This window comes from Anser brachyrhynchus, assembly GCF_964034855.1.
Source record: "Anser brachyrhynchus genome assembly, chromosome: W".
NCBI classification, from domain to species: domain Eukaryota; kingdom Metazoa; phylum Chordata; class Aves; order Anseriformes; family Anatidae; genus Anser; species Anser brachyrhynchus.
In genome coordinates, this window is record NC_137704.1 from 25,052,142 (window position 1) to 25,071,021 (window position 18,880).

General features: G+C 46.0%; 1 long non-coding RNA gene across 1 annotated transcript in view; it reads right to left on the bottom strand.

The window, feature by feature from the left end:
* Nucleotides 1–617: 617 nt before the first annotated feature.
* LOC308184842 overlaps nt 618–18,880 on the bottom strand; it is a 49,558-nt gene continuing 31,295 nt past the window's right edge. Inside the window, exons 12-15 of the long non-coding RNA XR_013942941.1 lie at nt 18,057–18,257; nt 5,839–5,969; nt 5,617–5,713; nt 618–5,181 (exon numbers count right to left, since the gene is read on the bottom strand). This is a non-coding gene — a long non-coding RNA (uncharacterized lncRNA). The remainder of the gene's footprint in view (nt 5,182–5,616; nt 5,714–5,838; nt 5,970–18,056; nt 18,258–18,880) is intronic.

Sequence of the window (18,880 nt, forward strand, 5' to 3'; positions counted from 1 at the left end):
GCAAGCATTCAGAGTCTCTTCCTTCTGATCTGACTTGTAATAAGGCTGAAAAACAAGGAAAAGGGACCAATAAAGTAAGGATTTGGGGGGCATGCTGTTTCACTTCTCCTAGCCAGCTGTCCTAATTATTGCAAACAGGCAAAGCAGTTCAGACAAAGTAACGACACAAGACTCGGATGAAACCTAGAGGCAAATCTGGTTGATTCTTTACTTCTTTCCGTATGTCTTCCCCTATCCTGTTTTTGGTTGAAAGCAGATGTTTCCTACCAAATTACCAAGAGAAAGACCGCTTCGGCTTGGCTGGAGCTACACTGAAACAATCCTCCTCCTGTGCCATAAAATCTGCAGACGTTAATGGGAAGAAGATCCCCCCCCCTCTGCAGATCTTTGTGAAATAGCCAGAGCTGTCGGTTCTTTGAACAACCCGTTAAGAAACCCCCGTGGAAGGATGGATTGTGCATTATTCACCCAGCACAACGGAGGGAGTTTCCAGCCATGGATCTCAAAACATCGGTTGGGTAATAATGCTTCAAATTTCCCTCTAAATTTCAGAGCCATCGATCTGGCTGGCTTACAGATGAGTAAGGTTATTCAGAAAACTTGGTTTTCCTTAAATAGAGTTCATCAGCGTTGACTTTATTGTCGAGGAACGTGAATCCGTATCAGAAAAGTCCCAAAGGAACTAACCTGCATCGCTAAGCATAACGTCAAGCAGTTTTTATGCACAGAAAAACACTTGAAGGGGTAGATTTTTTGCTTACTGAAGCTTTCTTCTGCTCTTTCAGCCTGGTCTAATAGGGTCTACGACCCCGATGCCGTATAAAATGCCAGGAAGTAAAAGGAACTGAAAATGAAAAGGTAGAGAAGGACTCTGATGGCTGTTATGGCGTAACACCTTTCCTCAGACAAGAAGCGGTGCATTTACACGTTGTACACGCTCGCTTTAATGATTTCAGCGAGTGAAGCCAAAGCTGGAAAAGCAGGGGCACGTTAGCTGTCCTGTAATGTCTGCGAAGCTTCCTCCTCGCTGAGCACGCGGTCGCGGCCAATTCCTCATCTCAAGAAGCCCGACGAGCCTCTTTTGCTCAAGTTCACCCACCCGGGCACTGCTCGATGGGACACGCACGAGTCCCAGGGCTGGGACGGGAGGGCCCAGCTGGGTTCCCTCTGAAAGCCACAAGAGCTTTTCCTTGGGCAGGGTTTTGGTGGTTTTAACCCACAGCAAGACGCTGGTCCAAGCAGGGGACAGAAGCTGATCTGGTACCGAGATGCCTGCATGAAGAACACACTTCCAAAAGGTGTAAGTTTAGAAAAATTAAACTTCATATATATTTTTTTCCTGTTTCTTCTTCCCGTCATCCTCAGCAACTGGCCTAAATTCCTGTCTGAGGTCCAAGCCACACAGTGCCTCCAAGCCAGCTCCACTAACAACATCAAAGTGCTGACCTACCCTGATTTTGCATCCTGTCCAACAGCTACTTACCAGGACGCGATGAACTTTATATCCCGTGCATCTTCTCAAGCCGGAGCCAAAAGAAGGTTTTTCAGTTTCATCCAGGGCGCCCAGATAACTTCTGCTGCTCTTGTGGGATTTTAGTGCTCCTCGGAGCTGTTTCCTCTTCCCCACTGGAAGACCATGAGAAATGACCGGGGAAAACTTGCCAGCTACGTGGGAGAAGCAATGAGCCTGACGGTCTAAGTGCAATGCTGTCAGATGAGCAAGGAAGAAAACGGAAATATACGTACCTATTTTCTTCTAGTCCCATTACAAGTTACTAAGTTTGCACGTGGGGGGAAATCAAATATGTTTGTGATATTTAAATAGGCAGTATCTCCTTAAGATAATGATTTCCAATACTGGAAATAAATGGGACAGGAGAAAGAACCCAGAAATTTTTTTTCCACTCTTCCACTTACACCAAAATAGTGCGCTTCACAAATATTTTAATGAAGATTACGTTAATTCGCATCTCATCCTGTACAGACAACTGGGGACAAAGCCAAGCTCTGCTGTTCATCATTAGTTTCTAAAAAAACCATAAAAAGACAACCATTTTAGTTAATTCTGCATAATTAAACTCCTCTTATCTGGAGAGGCAACCCACATCTGTGTTCCTGCAGCTGCTCCTCCTGCTGCCAGGCATCTGGGGGAGGAGAGGGTTCAGGTCCCCTCTGGACGAGCCTGAGTTTTGCTGATCCCACTGCTCCTTCCCACTACTTCCCTGGGGGCACTCAGCTCCGTGGGGGACACGCAGGTCCTCACCGCCTCCCGAAACCCACCCGATTTCCCACTAAATCCCACCCACAACTTCTGCCTCCCCCCAGTAGGTCCATACCGGTTTGTTTCCTCGCTGCTTTTTGCGCCGAGCTTTAAAGCAGCAGCCCCTTACACCTATATGGGGAGAAATAGCGAGCCTGTGCTCAGCCGACAACCTGAGCCCCTCCTCATCTTCTTCCCACGCGCTCGCGTTCCTAAACGCAACTCCTGGAAGATCCTGAGTCCTCTCCCCCTCCTTAGCAGAGGAACTGCCAGGTGTAGAAGAGCCCTCAGGCTTTGAAGCACCTGAGGATGAGTTGTTCCCAGCCCAGAGCAGACTCGTGAAGTCGTTTAGGTTGCAAAAGACCCTCGACATCATCACGTCCAACAAAAAAAAAAAAAAAGTCCTATACATGGCCCCAGTAACACCTGGGACAAGCTGGTTGATGACACTGCTTTAGGACAACGTGTACACAGGCTCCCGCGTCCCTACATCTCCTGAGCCACCCACCAAAGCAGCCAAGGTCAGGGAAGTGTTTTTATGAGGTTTGTCCTTATTTATAAAGTTTGTCGTTAAACAGCGCCTGAGTGCAGCTTGCTCTGGGGTCAGGCCACCCTCCGCTCCCTGCTGTAACCCTACGGGTGCTGGTGAGGCTGGAGGAGACTGAATCCTGCTGAATATCAACTCCCTCCTTGCTGACGATGCCATAGGAGCCAAGCAAAGGCCCATATGGGCTCCATCCCCAATATCTTACATGTGCTTCACGTGCTCCTGAGCTGCCACCAGCAGGTGACCGTATCCTTACCTGAATTTAAGGTAAATTCAGGAATTTGAAGCCAAGGCCTGGGTCCTTCCTCAGCCACAATCAAGGGGATTGAGAGTGGTTGTACGACAGCAGAGCCGTGCTCCCTGCTCACTCCAGCCATTCAGTTTTTCAACCAGGATGAAGCAACCCGCAGCTCCTGCTTTGCACCAGCTCCAAACCCGCACGGGAGAATTTAAAGATCTGCTCAGCGCCAGGGGTGAACAGGGGCTGATTTACACCTTGAGATACGGGCACACGAGCAAGCTTGCTCGTTTGTAAACCGAGGATGATTTATCCCTCTCGATTCAGTATCTTTCAGGAGGCACGGTATGTCAGCTCCATTCAGCAGCCCTTTTATTTATTATTTTATTCCCGCATAATCTGCGCTCTGAACAAAGCTGCACATTGTTCTAGCCCCTGGCTGACAAACAGAAACTGTTTCTCAAATTCCTGCTGCGTTGTTTTCCTCCCGTTTTGCTGAATCAGCTTTTGACTTTCATGAAAAAGCTTTATTAAAAAAAAAAAGAAATAAAAGTGAAATCTGCTTTTCTAATTCCACCTCCCTAAGCAGCTTCAGCAGCGTTTTGTTGCTCCGACAAGCCAGGATGCTCTTTGTGCCAGGTTGCCCAGACCGCTTTGCCCCTAATATCCCATCCCAAAGCTCCGAGAAACAAAGCAAAGGATGCAGACTGGGCTTGGGCACATATTAACACAGCTTTTCCATCCTGCTTTTTTGGGGGAAAAAAAGAAAAAAGTTTTTAAGGTGGGGCACAGCAGGTTGCAGATTTTAGGAGCTGTTTGGGTGAACTGTGCTCGGAACGGGTCCTCCACCCCACAGCGGAAAGGTCTGTGGGAGGTCACAGAAGCCAAGGAAAAGCTCCCAGTGCCCGTTAGGCTGCAGATGGCCTCCCTGGTCGTTGCAATTAGGGCTGACCTATTGCAAAACGCACGCCAAGCATCTCCCTCCTGGTTTCTGGACTCCTGGTGACTCTCCAGAGCCCCCGGAGATTACGCTGAAGCAATCGCAGATAGAATATTTTGACTGGCTGGCTGACCACAAGAAGGGGCTCTGGTTGTAACAGCAGAAGTAGATCCAAGGTTGGTCATCAACAGTGATACTTGTGGACAACCTTGAGGTCACAGTCTAGCCCAGACATACCAAATATACTCCAAACCCCTTAGCAAGCTGCCGAAACCAGACTCTGAGGTCGCTTGTCTCTGTTCCTACAGGATGCTTGAAACCTACCCAATTATTCGGGCCTTGACCCCACAAATTCCTCCACGACCATAACCTCATTTTCACTGCACCTACAGGCCCCAACCACAGGTGAAACTGCTTCAGGTTTGGACATCAGCTGCTTATTGAAGCTTAGGAGGTGGGAAACGATCAATGTCACCAGCAACCCAGCCTGGCTGAAGGTGATTTTCAAGGGTAAAATCTGCTTGAAGACAAACATTTATGCTGGCTGCATCTCGAGCTCGTGGTTTCCCTCTTTGATTTGTATTGCAGATGCACAGCAAACACAGGACAGTGTTGCAGAGCCACGTGAAGGTTACCAAGGGACATCTTAGGACATGCCAAGTGTGCCCCCAGTTATCCATGTGGCAATCCCGTACGCAGCTGTGTGCAAGCACAGGTTAGAATAAACAGGAAGACCCGGCCCGTCTGAGTCCCACACACGATGTCAAAGACCAACATTGACCAAAGAAGAAAAGAAAAGCCAAGCTTATTTGGCAGCTACAGCCTTTTCCACTGTAGGACGTTATCAGAGCTCCTACCTGCAGGAGAAACAGTTCCTGATGTTGGGAATTGATGTCTCAATTCCCTGCCTCCGGGTAGAGTCTTGTCCCCAGCATCTTCTTTGCACCCTCAAGGGAACACACCAGGAGGACGGCATTTCTGTGGAGGTCCCTCATTAATCCTGTAGAGCTCCAGGGCAACCTCGCATCAGTTACAGAAGTAAAGCCAACTCCACTCATCCACAACCAGACCTCTCAGGTAACAGCTGAGGGACGTATTCCCCAAGTGCCTTCAGTCTGGGAGCGTTCAGGTCAGGGCACGCCAAACCAAAGGGTCCATTTGCTGTCAGATCGCAAGCCAAAGTGGTGCCAGACTGACTAAAACACAAAAAAAGACACAGAAGGGCCTGAAAGAAGAGCTTTGTGCAGAAAGACCACTGATAAAACACTTTTCTCTGTGACAACACATCTAGTTTTGTCTGTATTGGCTTTTTATGGCCCAGTTTAGGGTCTTAAGATTACACATCTGATTTTTTTTTTTATGGCTGTACTTTTAAGGTGTTCAGATGCCAAGAGAACAGGTTTGCAGGTGGGAGAAGAGCTGCCTTTCCAGAAGTGCTGTCTTCAAGAGATAAACCCAGTAACTGGAGGATGGGACCCCTGTCTCTTGATGAAGGGCCTTGGCTGACCCTGTTTTATACTCATCTGCTGCTCTCATGTCCCTTATTCTTCAATCATCCAGAAAACAGACCTAAGATGGCAATGCTCCCTGCATAGAAGCCCTCTCCTAAAGCAGAGGAGACCGTGCCGTACCTAAATCTGAGGTCCCAGACCAGTTCTCCGGCACGTTTGCAAGCACACTCCCACCAGGACGCGGCATTTTATGGACTTTGTGGTTGATGTTTTCACTCTTGAAGAGACAAGAAACACAGGTTTTGCACAGGAGTTTCTACATACACAGGAGTTTTAGTCTACGAGCACCAATTTCTAGATCTGTAGGTAAAAATAAAACACTCTTCTCAAGTCTACACTCACCTGCTGCACAGGGTCTGGGCTTCTTGTCAATCCTCCCCAACCTCCTCTTCCTCACACCTTCAAGCAAAGCTGGCCCAAGCATACTGAGAGGACGCTGCATCAGACCTCAAACTGCTGTAAGCCCTACGCGCCTTTGGTGTGAAAATTGGCAAGTTCAGGGGTTATTAAAAAGGTGCTTTGAGTGCCAAGAGCCTCATGAGGCAGGGAAGGCCTCCCACCACGAAGGGGTTCTGCTCCCAGCTGGGGATCTCTGTCTACGTGACAGAATATAAACCCAGGGGAGCTTCCCAAACAGCTAACAATTATTTCAAGAGACACCTATTATTGCTTGTTTGCCCTTTTTTTGGTTCTGTTGAGGTTGGTCTTCACTAAAACTCGTCTTAGTATATTGTAATGCATTTATTTTGACACAAAACTATTGACTTGTTCACCCTCCTTCTTTTTGCCCCCCTCATTTAAGGTGCACTTGGGATTTATCCCACCCATACAAAGTGTGTGTTTAGACCACCAACATGCTGGGTAACTCCTGGCAGGAGCAAGGAGCCAGCTTCAAGAAGAGCAAAGGTTTCCCTTTGCATAGCAAGGGTCACAAATGTCGACCCGCCCATGATGTGTGACCACGAGAAGTATCAAGGAGGCTTCCCAGAGCCCTTAGACCTCACTGGTAGGTATGGAAATCAGGCTGGAAGAATAAAAAGACACACTTGGGGATTAGTTTCGGAGCATATGGCTGCATGGGCTTTGCATTTTCAGCCACTGGCATGTTAGAAGGGGGAGAGGCACTTGTAGGAGATGGAAAAGTTTTGTTGGACATGAGGAAGGAGAGAAACTTCATTATAATCGCTTGATCACTCAAAGCAAAGCAGCCCAGTGTACCAAGCCCATCACAGGTTTCCTCTCAGAAGTACTATCAAACATAAATCAACAGCAATTACATGCTATGCAAAATCGGAAAACCTGAGAAGGACCTGCTGTAGATTTCAAGAGAAGAGCAATTATTATTAATAAATAGATCCAACTCCCAGCATGGTCAGTGATGGAAAATAGGACCTCATTTAGTAGTACTCAAAATATCTTCCTAAAAAAAAAAGAAAGTTTTTCAAAGCACTCCATTTATACCTAGTAAATACGAAGGATGTGCATTAACATGCCTAAGTGAGCGATTTTTGCTCATGGGCTGTTGCAATAAAACCCAAGGTATCTTTTACATGAAGCCAAATGGAAGAGGTTACTTCAGCAGAACTAATATATATATATATATTTTTAACCCAATGCCTCAAGGCCACAGTAGCATTTTGGGACTTGTTTCTGAAAAAAATGTTCCTGTTATTATGTACTGAAGACACAATATTCCCACTTCCATGCCCTGAAAGCTGCTTATCCGGTGAACGCAGAAATACAGCTTCACAGGTAGGTAAGGCACCCTTTCCCAATCAGAGCTGATTTTTTCCTTGCTAAATAACTTATTGTTTGTTTGCTTTGAAAAATATGATAAGACAAAGGTTTATATTTTCTTTCTCTGCATTTAAAGTTAAGAACGGTTTGCTCTCCGTGGTCAAGCTTTTGCTTGCGTGATGATAAACCCACCTGATCCCGACTGGATCACGGGCAATACGGTTCCATCCACTTCAGCCCCGCAGCTCAAGAATGCATATATCAGGAAAGTATTCACGCTGACTGACCCCCATAAAGAAATAAAGAGTATCATTTCCTGTGGTTAGCTGTGCCAAGGAGTTAAACACCTGATGACTTTCCTTTTACTCTATGCAACTCAGCCGCCAGTGGTAAATGCGTGTCCCTTTTTCCTAGGTTAAAATAGTATTTACTAATTAGGACTTTCTCCTGTGAAAGTAGTCATTTACACAGTGAAGTCACCGCGTAATCGTCTTGCCGATCCAATAAGTAGACAAGCTCTTCAAACACAGCAGAATTCAACTTTTCCCCAACCCTTTTCCGTTGTCTCAGCCCAACTCGACTTCTGTTTACTCTCATGCACCTTGCCTAAATTGTCAACATCCCGTAGTATTATATCAGGTTTGTGGAGCTGAAACATTGGTCTGGCTATCACTATACACAACAGTAAAAATGATTATCCCTGGTAACTCCTCCAGAGTTTCTACATTGAGTTCTTTATCTTGTTTTCCTTAAAAAAAAAACCAACACCAACCATCCAACCAACCACAACAACAAAAAGAAAACCACCACAGTCTGCTCTTCAGACACCAAAGGTTTAGATCCGACTTAAATACCTGAGATGAGGATGCAATACCTGGTCTTTTGGAGTTTATCCTAGGTTCCTCCAAATCACCCCAATCGCAGCCCACTTAATCTTTTTTATGGACGTGGGGAACAGTACTGAAATCTTCATCAGTTTTCACAGGGTACAAAGAAGCCTTTCCAACGTCAAAGCATCTTACATCGATATATTGCCTTTATCAACCGAAGCCGTAATTTCCCCGGGTAGTGAAATAGGACTGTTTTGACAAAAATCTGCCACTTGGCAGTGGGGAGCTCAGCATTTAAGAGCACGCTGACAGCACCATATGCCAAACTTCCCATGAATTGTCCTGCTGGTTCATCTTTAAACAATTGCCTCTCTCCAGGTACATATGTTTTAGCTGATTTACATCACAGAGTGTTTTGCCAGGCCAGTCTGGCCAGCACAGCTAGGTTTTAAGGAATATTCCATGCTAAGCCCTTGGTGAGCAATGACCCAGCACCTCTTACGCACCTGAAATCCTCAGCAAGTAAAAATCTCCGATCTTTGCTCTGCCTCACGTCATGATAAAAATCCTCTTAAGTGTCACAAGAACAAAATTTTTTCTGATTCCTTAGCCAGTTTGCACACTGCTGTCGTCTCGTTACTTGTCGTCTGCAAGCATGGCGAGCTCACAACAAAAGCAGTGGACTGGGAATGGGAGCAAAGACTAGATGCTTTTTTCCATGTTTAAAACAGGGGAAGAGCAAACAAGGACCTAACTAGTAAAATCTCCACTGCTATGTGGTAAGAGAGAGAAGAAATTACAAAAAAATTATCAGATGTTACAGCATCTGAGTCTTATTTGCTACCAAGGAGAACAAGATAATGTACATTTTTCTTTGTTTCTCATAAACCATTTTTTTCATGCCAGGTTTCCAGAGCATGGTTCTGCAACACGGTGTTTTTCTTGACTGGGCTGAAGGATAATCCAGTTCTCTCTCATCTGGAAACACCTTACAAAAAACACACTCAGCATTTATGGAGTACCTTTAATCTTAGCTGAAGTGTTTATGGACCACGGGTCTAATTCCACATTCAGCTGCATCCCTGCAAGCCTGCGCTGGTTGGGAGAGAGAGGAATTAAAGGATGGCAAAAAAATCACTGCAATGTGTGCAACAGCAAAATACAAATGAACTCCGTATGAAGCCCATTTGGCTCTGGCAGGGCCTATTTGTTTTCCCCCTGTTTTTCTTTATTCCTGGCTATTCCTGCTGCTCAGCATCAAGAGAAGATAAAGAGAAGGCTGTAGTTCACCTCGCATAATAAAACAGAGTATTACAGGGTACTTAATTGGTGAGGGAAAGATAATAGATCTTGGAGGCCTCAAAATTGAGCAAAATCCCATTTTGCCAGGTGCTGTGCAGGTATCCGCTGAATAATAACGTTCCCCAGGGATCATATTGCATAAAGCAGCAATATGAAACGTGTGAAGAGAAATAAAGGCACAGGAAAAAAAATAAGGCAAATCAGCCAGGTCACAAAACCCATCAAGAGCTCCTGCTAAAAACCTACATGGGCCACACAGGTCAAATAACCTCATGGGGAAGCTGCCTCCTTCCTACATCCTCCAGGCAGTCTCAAGGACTCAAGGTCTGTCAGCAAGCACGGCCTTAAGAGAACGACCACCTTAAATAACACACAAAAATTCTGAAACCCTAAAGCCTTTTTAAAAAAAAATACAGAAAACCTTTCAGTTGGAAGGACCGGGTCAACCGAAGGCTCAGCACCACCCTGATTTGCTGCAGAGCTGGGGGGAGAAATGCCGTGCATGAGGCACGTGCGTCTTCGCGCTACTCTGCCAACAACCAGGCTTCTGCCTGCTTAGGGGGTCTGCTCCGTCAGGGTCTGCAGAGCTTGAACAGCTTAAGGCTTTCATCTGGAGGGACTGAGACGTGCTGTTTTTCTTTGAGACCTCCCCACGGCATTCATTAACGGATATCGGGAGGAGCTCATTTGCCAGGAGTTTTCCCCAAACCTCTCCAGGTTTTGGAAGACAGACAGAAGTTGGGCACGCTCAGGGATTCCTGTCTTAAAAGTCTGACATCTTCCCCGATCCGACTGTTTCCTCTGCCTAGATCTATCAAGCAAAGTCTTTTCTGAACCATCCAGAGCTGTGAGATTTGCTGAAGCTTGAAACACCTCGGTCTCATGACAAGGACGGCGCTGGGTGCAGAGCACTGGGACGCAATAAATCCCCGCTCAGGACACACGGTGGGCAGCGGTGCAGAGCTCCGTGATCCCAGGGTCCTTTTTGGCTGCTCCCAACCTCAGAGAAAGCAAGGCAGACCATACAGAGGGGCTATTTTGTTTGAAGGGCTTAGCCCAAATGCTGCCAGGTGGAAGCCAGCCAAGATGCAGCAGACCGTGACGGACAGACCAGCACCATCCAGACAACAGCAGGCACCAGAGGCAAGAATTTGGCCAAGAAGGGCAAAACACACACGTCCACAGAGTCACTTACATGCAGGCCCATTTCGGTAGGGGGTCAAGTCCAATTAGGTACTTTATTACCCATTTAAGACTTGTCTGGCTTTCAGGGCTGGAAGAATGGCGGTGTGCGCACGTGAATCCATGCCTCCACCAGGGACGAACGGTGATTTGCATTTGAAGCGAGCCACTGATCCCATTCCCAGGCGGTTTACTTGATGCATGGCTTAGCAGGAGGGGTGGTTCAGTTTTATTTACCCCGGGACTTGGCACAAGCCGATGGCTCTGCATTCACCAGGGGCTCCGAGGACATCAGCCCCGGCTGCCTCCTCTCGTTTTCTGAGACCACATAGAAAGACTGCAGGTTTGCATGGGAACGAAGGACTGTGCACCTCCAGCGCCAGGTCATCATCCCTAAAACTGAGGCTCTGAAGAGCTGGGTTGTTCTGTCGTTCTGGGTAGAAGTGATGATGTAGTCTTCATAAATCGGTTTTAGGAGAACACTGTCAAAAGTAAATATGCTGTTTATACAGGAACTTGTTCATTATCCAAGTGAAGCGTTCTCATACAGAAGCAGCCAGAACTTCTCTGGCTCTCACGTTGCTGGAAGAAGAAAATCGTGTGACATGTTGCTGGAGGATCAGTTTTTCCCTCGGTCGGCAGAACATCATCAGCTCTGACTCAGATCTTTTCACTTTAGCTAAGGGCCCGTTGTCCAAAACACAGAACCCCATTTTCTCAACTTCCATGTGGTCACCCCTTGCATGATTGAGACAGAAAGCGCGTGGCTTGAATGCAAAAGAGAAGAATTTCTTAGAGGTATTTGGCAGAATGCCACTTCAGCCAAGTAACAACAGAGATGGGACTCGTACTCTTATCTCTTCACCTACTTGGGACTTGTACTCTTATCTTTTCACCTACTAGGTGATAAATGCTTCAACAAATTTAAGAAGTCAAGCGGCCTGCACGACAGAGCTCCTAATCCAGGAACAGATGTAAAATCCTTTCCACGTTAGCCAGTTCTGAAAGCTGGAACAGGCATTGGAAATATCCTTGTGCCACGGCTTGCAATCTTAAATGCAATGTACTTGATACGTGGCCACCACTATATTCTTGCTCGGTTGGTATGGCACCCGTGCGGAACAAGATGTCCTATATAAAAGCATTTTAGCAATGCCCTCAGTACCGCAAAGTTTTTGCGGGCAGAAAAATATAACCTCCTAGTGGAAGGTGCCCCTGCACTCAAAGAGAAGATAGTGGTCAAACATCTAAGTGCTGGGATGTGATTGTTGAAGTTTTTGACCAACGTTTCCCACCGATGCATGGCTACCTTGCTGCAGCACCCAGGTAAGGATGGAGACTTCAGTTCCCGTATAGGAGGTACCTAGCAGAAACAGACAAAGCTCTTTCAACGTTTGGTTCATTTTCCAAGTAATACTGTTTGTGACAACCACACTGCACTGAAACGTGCTAAGCATCAGCCAAAATAAAGGAAAAAAAATAATTTGAACCTGAGCTGTTTCTTGAGCAAGGACTGGTGGCCTCAGTCACTTAGTGACGATAAGAAAGAGCAAGGCTTGGGGAAATTGAGGTAGAATACATGAAACAAGGTAAAAGAACATAAAAATCAGGGTTGAATCCTGCTGAAAAGGTGACCGAGAAAGGCTAGGATGGATATAATTGTCAAAAAACTAAGCACAGTAGGAAGCAAGCATGTGGTAGAAGACAGAGTGGTTTGAGTCTGGGTTCAGAAATACCACCAGGCTCAGCCAGCTGAGGTCCGTTATGAAACGGGACAATTTCAAGCAGTCCCAAAGAGACATGTCCCAGAGGTTACCAGAAATGCGAGGTTGATCAAGGACAACAGCACAAGCTGGATGGGGACGACGTGCATGAAAAACCTCAACAATAACAGGGAATGTAACAAGGGAGTGAGTCAAAGGGCTTCAAAATAAAGCATCATCAGGTTCCTAAATATAGTTCAGTTGTCGTGGATGTGAACTTGCACCAGTCTCCCACATGATGGAAAGAAGTCAAGAACAGTCAAAGAGCTGAGGTCAGTTGACAGGATGTGACACTCAATACGTGGAGGTATAAAACAATTGTTTCAGGTGACAAATGACAGCAATAATAGATGCTGGGGAAGAGTCAGTGATTCATCAGATGCCCAGACACACAGAACAGTGAATGAGAAAAGTGAATGCTGACATCAAAGTCAGCCACAAAGAAAGTTCAGACACCAAATTAAGGCCCTAGATCTTGAAGGGAATACCGAAATGCCAAGGGGTGCAGAAGAACTGGCTCGCAAGGATCAAAACCAAAGGTGCCTTTCCTTAGCAATCTGAGTGAAAAACTGAAAATCTGGCTTCTGAACATCTGTTCCAACGTGCAGGACTCGGGCAGCTGAAAATCCAGCCCTGGCCTCTTCGGGGCTGCTGCTGTGTCACAGGAGGAAGGGCTTTTCCTCCCCCATGTGCAAATAATGTAGGCAGAAACCTGATACACCGGTCCCTGAGCCTAGCCAGCAGCACACTGATGCACAGAGACCACTCTCCTGAGCTTAAAATAAGTAAATAAAAGCTCTGTTTGTAGACTTTCTACCTGAAACATTTGTTTAGAAAATTATCAGTTACACATGTTCAGGGAAGTCTGCTTGTTTAATATCCATCTGTTCCTTCTGGTGTAGAAACACAGATTTCCCATACCTAGCTGCATCTCTCAGGTCAGCATTGCACTTGTTGGGACAGTATTTTGGGAGCCATAATCCTGCAGTAGCTCAAAGCCTGGCCAGATCAGTACCTTTTTACCTTTTTCAGATGGTGGAGCACCCAGTTCTGCATCTGGTACATCCTGAAAGGAGCTGCTTAGGTTTATCCAACTGCCCAAACACAGTTTCGAGCTTTTGCCTAAATCCGGCCCTCACTGTATATCCTGACCTTCTGAAAAATCTTGCCTGAATACTTGGAAACACACCCTGGAGCGACTGCACCATAAGGTTTGGACCAGCATCTGAGAGCCTGAATGCTTTAAATGTCATGAACCTGCAAAACTGGGCAGGAGAACTGCCTCACTCCCAGTATTACTGGTATTCTCTGATTTTGCTTGGAACGGCCCGATACTGCAAAATATAGTCTCGGTAGACTTTCAGGGGTTTAGTAAACACTAGTCTGGATATTCATATCTCCATCTATTAATGTAAGCATTATGCAGTGCGTGCACTGCTGTTTCACTCACGGGTCAGCTTAAGGGCTCGCTGTGCTTAACCGGGCTCTGCTCAAGTCCGGCAGCACCACCCCAAAAGATCTGTTATCCAGAATCTGTGCTCGGGACTCAGGTTACACCAGGCTCCAGGGAATTAGTGGTTGGAGCTGGCCTTTTCATCCGGCCATTTCTGTAGTTTAAGCACCTGCGATCTGCGTATTCAGAAAGTCCTGGAGAAAAATGTAACAGGGGATGAAGAGATAAAGGGAAACAATCACGATATTAAACATCAGAAAAGCATGAGAGAAAACTGAGGGGGGAGAAAGCAAGACAAATCTTAACGATTGCATGAGAGGAAGGGGAAAAACAACAAGGATTGATTAAAAAAACATTTTGGATACAGCTGCTAAGGGGAAATCTTTGCTACGGGGAATTCAGCAGTTGGCAGATGTGGATCGCTCCCTGTTGCTCTGCCTAGAAGTGCATCCTCACTTTTTTTGGCACTCCCAACCTGTCGTCTTTTTCTTCTGTTCAGCTTGTAAGTCATTTGGGATAGGACTTTTTGTTGTACGGCAGACTTGTCCAGCAAGACTCTGAGCATCGTGTCTTCTACAGGTGCTAACAAAGACCGCTCTTCCCCAAAGAAGTGAGTTTTGACAACCTAGAAACATAGTCAAGAGATTCCCTCTTTCCTGCCAAAAATGTAATTTGCCCTTGTTTAAAGCACACCCATGAAATACATAAACAGGAACACTAAGTTCTGTTTACGGGAAACCTACAGAAACTTGCTGCATAAAGAACAACCACCGCCAATTCTTCTCTCCATCAGGTGGTCCTCCCAGATGTCTCTACCTGGTGGGCATTCATCAGCTTCTCCTCGTGTTTCTGGGACTGCTCCAGGTAATTTTGAGTCAAGTTAACCAGGCGGCTCTGCTTTACCCTGCTTGGCTGCCTTGGCTTTTGCGGAGCGTTTTAGGGATTGCATAAATGACCAGACAGACATAAATTCCCCATGAATATATAATTGTTAAGGAGCATCTGTGTTTATGTCATGACAAACCTTCCCTGCTAGGATCCTATTTATCTAGCCACGGAGCTTGTGTATATATTTCTCTCCTCCTACTTAAACTCTCAACTGAGAATCCCTGTCAAAACCTCTGAATGCTCTTGGAAAGTTTGAAATTAGAGCAGATCTCCTTGGGTGGCTCTTACTTCTACAGTGGATCAAATCCAAACTGGAGGCCAAACTGCAAACAGTTTGGAGGCTGCTCTGGAAGGCTCCATCGAGTCAGCCTTGTACGAGGGCCAAGGCCTTACTTCTGCCCAGACTGTAACTCCCAGAAATGCGTTAAGACTGGGATCAAAGAAGAGAAGAAATGGAGAAGAATCACTGCCGGACTGCTAATCCTCCTCATCCCCACCACACCGTTCCAATTTCAGGCCACCAAGCAGAACACAATAGCTGCGTGATGGATGAGTTTGCCCGCTCACTGTACACAGGCCTTTCCCTAAGTTTAATCAGACCGTTTTAGTCACCTCTGGTGCACACAATTTGTGCCAGATCTGGATCTCTAAATCAATCAGCCCTTCAAAGGGAAAGGCTACACCTTCCCACGTGTTTGCACAGCATCGAGGGCAATAAATCTGGTTCTGACAGGGCCTCCAGACAAACAATACCAAAAATAAGTACTCAGCGTCAAAGTACAGCAGCTTTCTCGTTCAATACCAGATGAAAATTGGGCTGGTATCTGCTCAGAGCGAGATGTTCACCAGGACCTTGGCTTTCCCCAGCCTCAGTCAGTCAAAACTCCTACCTGCTCACTCCTCAAAATCGATCTGGAAAATGCTTTACATTCCTTTTTCGTACCACATAGCCTCGCTGCCAAATTGCACACGCCTACGTTTGGCAGGACTCCCTGACCTCGTTATGCTCTATCTATGAGTCAGAGTAGATTTCCCACGTATCTTCTGAATTAACGACACCAATACTCGCAGGGTGAAAGGATTCGCTGAGGAACAGCTCCAAGTCCCTCTCTCAGTTCTGAAGTAATTTCTGATCTTCACAGGAAACCCATTTTTCTTCAGGCAAAGCTACTGTGATTAAACAGCACAAGTCCTGCTTCGGCAAGAGCACCTGGGCCTACAGTGGAAGCTAGGAGAGGGCCAAGATCTTTGCCCTTCTTACACCCCTATAACATCTTTGCAGCTACCAACGGAGGTAAGAAAGCCACCGTTGGCTCTAAGAAGTCAATGCTTCAATGCATTGAGTGCTTTCTGTATGCCAACTGCCAGAAAGACATGATTAGGCCTCCCCTCCACGCTCCGTGGGTACGTCCCATGAGTTGCTGTGCCTGAGCCTTACCCCCCTCAATCCCTACGTGCTGTAGGGAGGCTACAACAGAGCCCTTTTTCTGGGGAACCCAAGGAGCCATCTCTTCTCAGGGAGGTGTTGCACCTCAAAGCAATCCACCAAACCTAATTCATCATTTTGAACCGTAATTCATCGCTTGCAGAGGCGCCAGCCCCACAGCAGTGCCCTGAGACCACCACAGCATGGCAACATCCAGCCAGCAGGCCTGGCTCTCCCTTTCCCTAACAAATAACATCTCTGCAGACCCGAGGATCACAGAATCGCAGAATTGTAGGGGTTGGAAGGGACCTCAAGAGATCATTGGGTCCAATCCCCATCATCGGTCCAACCCCCAAAAGGATGCCACTTCCTTCCTGGGGAAGGATCCGCTCACACCATTGGGTTATGCTCGGGTCATGTTTGTCAAGATCTATTTTCCCCTACAGTAAAGGCAGCCAGAGGCTTTGTTTATTTGTTTAATAATTTGTTTGGGTTTGTCGCAAATAGAAGAAATCAAACTTCAGAAAAAGCATCACGGCAAATTGCAAGACTTGTGAAAGAAACCCGTGACCTGGCAATGCTACAGTTACATACAGGAATTTGGGGATTTAAGAAATCAGGGCTTCAGAAAATGCATGCGCTAAGAAACTCTGGGCTGGAGAGCCAGCTTCAAACCCAACATGAAGCCAACCAGTTTTGCAGCTGTAGTCTTAATCCTATCATCTTTGGCTTTCACCTTCACCCCATAAAAATCCAGAGGAATCGAAAGCAATAGCTTAGCACTGAATTACTGCAACCAAGACCTTCATGGCCAGCCTATTCCCTGCACTTAACCGGTACACAGGCTTACTTAAATTGAAAAAACAAATGGGTAACTTGAAAATATAAAAAGGGCTGAGATTAACTGAACCATACTCCTTGCAATATCATTAGATATCTTCTTGAAATATCACTTTTTGATTCGCAAAGCTTAGGGACATGTGGCACATCCAGGGCCATAAAGGGCTTCAGAGCATGATATTAGAAGTTCTGGGAGACCAAGCCTCCAGATTATTGAAGTTAGCTGAAGAAAAAATTCAGGCTAGCCCCCCTTTCTTTGCAATTTTTGACTATTTTTTTGGTGTTGTGTGGAACATTACAGAACACACAATAATTACTTTTTCTTACAGTGTTTTAGAGAATCTATTTCTATTTTTAGTTGTGCTTGGTAAAAATATCTATGAAATAAGAAGTCTATAGAAAAATGCTCATTTATGAAAAGTATTTTTAAAACAAACTGCAACCACCAAAGAACAACAACAACAAAAGCCAACAAGCAACCACAATTTCTATTTCCCACCGGTTTAGCCATTACTGTGGGCTCAGACTTCTCCTGGATCAGGAAATAAACTTGGAAAGCTTTGCAACTTCTCATCACTCCTCTTTTCCAGCATGCCATGCTCAGCACTTAGAAACATTTTGTCCCTCATCCTTCAGGTGTTTGCCTTCCTTCACTTACTTAAAGTTTCTCATCAAGTCTTTAATAGCTTTTATTTTGGCATCCAGAAACAACAGCAAGATGTGCTGTATGAGGTGTGCTGCAGAGCAATGCACAGTCCTGGCATTCCACATGCTCTGCACAGCTATTTAAGAATCTTGCCCCTTTTCTTTTATAAAAATATTTTTTTTCATATTAGGTATTTATCTCTGAGGAAAGAAATGACAAAACTGAAGGAATAAATAGCCCAAAATCTTGACTGTGCCTTGCTTACCCCAAGCAATGTGAGTCAACAATCCATAAATACACCTTTGAGAAGGTTCTTGTTGGTACTTGCGACTTCAGTTCCCGTTAAGCTTCACACAAATTGAACCCTAACGCTTCATGGCTTTTGCCAAACCTCAGTGCTGATATAAACAGCTACGGACCTTCTGAGGTTGGCCACACAGCACCTGCTCATGCTGGGTTTAAGTTTTCCCCATCACAATTCCTATGGTCTTACCTACAACCTCAAAGCCTCTGCCTCATCCTTCCGGGTCTACTGTATGTCTTGGGATGTCAGAAAGGTCTGTGCCTGCTTGAGACTCTCAGCTCCATTTGGACATTCAAAATGAAGATGCCAAAGCTTGGCTCGGAAAAGCGTGCCTCCAACGTAGACACCAACTTTAGGGGAACGTTAGACAATGTCCGGCTGCACGTAAGCCTATGGGAAGCAAAGAATCGGCCATAAGAGAAAGGATGGTGCTGTAACTACTTCCAGGAATCAAAGATTATATATATAGTTAGTATCTACACATAAATAACGGGTGCATTTGCCAAAAAAATCAGGTGCAACTGCATGTTTTTGTGCTGTATCGAAGAGATTATGGCAGACGTGACTTTGGTGCCCAAGCTGCCTCTTTTGCATCCACTCTTGCAAACCAAGTAACGAAGGCAATGAGTTAAACTACCAGGCAACAGATTCAAAACAAACATCAGGAAGGTCCTTTTTCATCCAGCGCTTAATGAAACTGGGAAAAAAAATGGGGACAAAGTGGTGTAGGTGTCCATGTGAACAGGTTGTGGGTGGGATTAGACACTTCTAAGCCAAAATCCATCCAAGCTGCAGATACTGCCCCTGTCTTGAGAAGTCCCTATGATGCTGCCTGCACTCCAGGAGGACATAGCTGCAGAAATACCACTTTTTTTTTTAATATAAGTTCCCCAAGCACCTGCTACCAGCCCCACAGAAGGGCAGCAGGCTGGGCAAACCACCTGCAAGCTGCTACAGCCAGAGCTCGGGGTAGCGTGCAGCACAACCACAGGCACAGCCTCACGCTGCAGGGC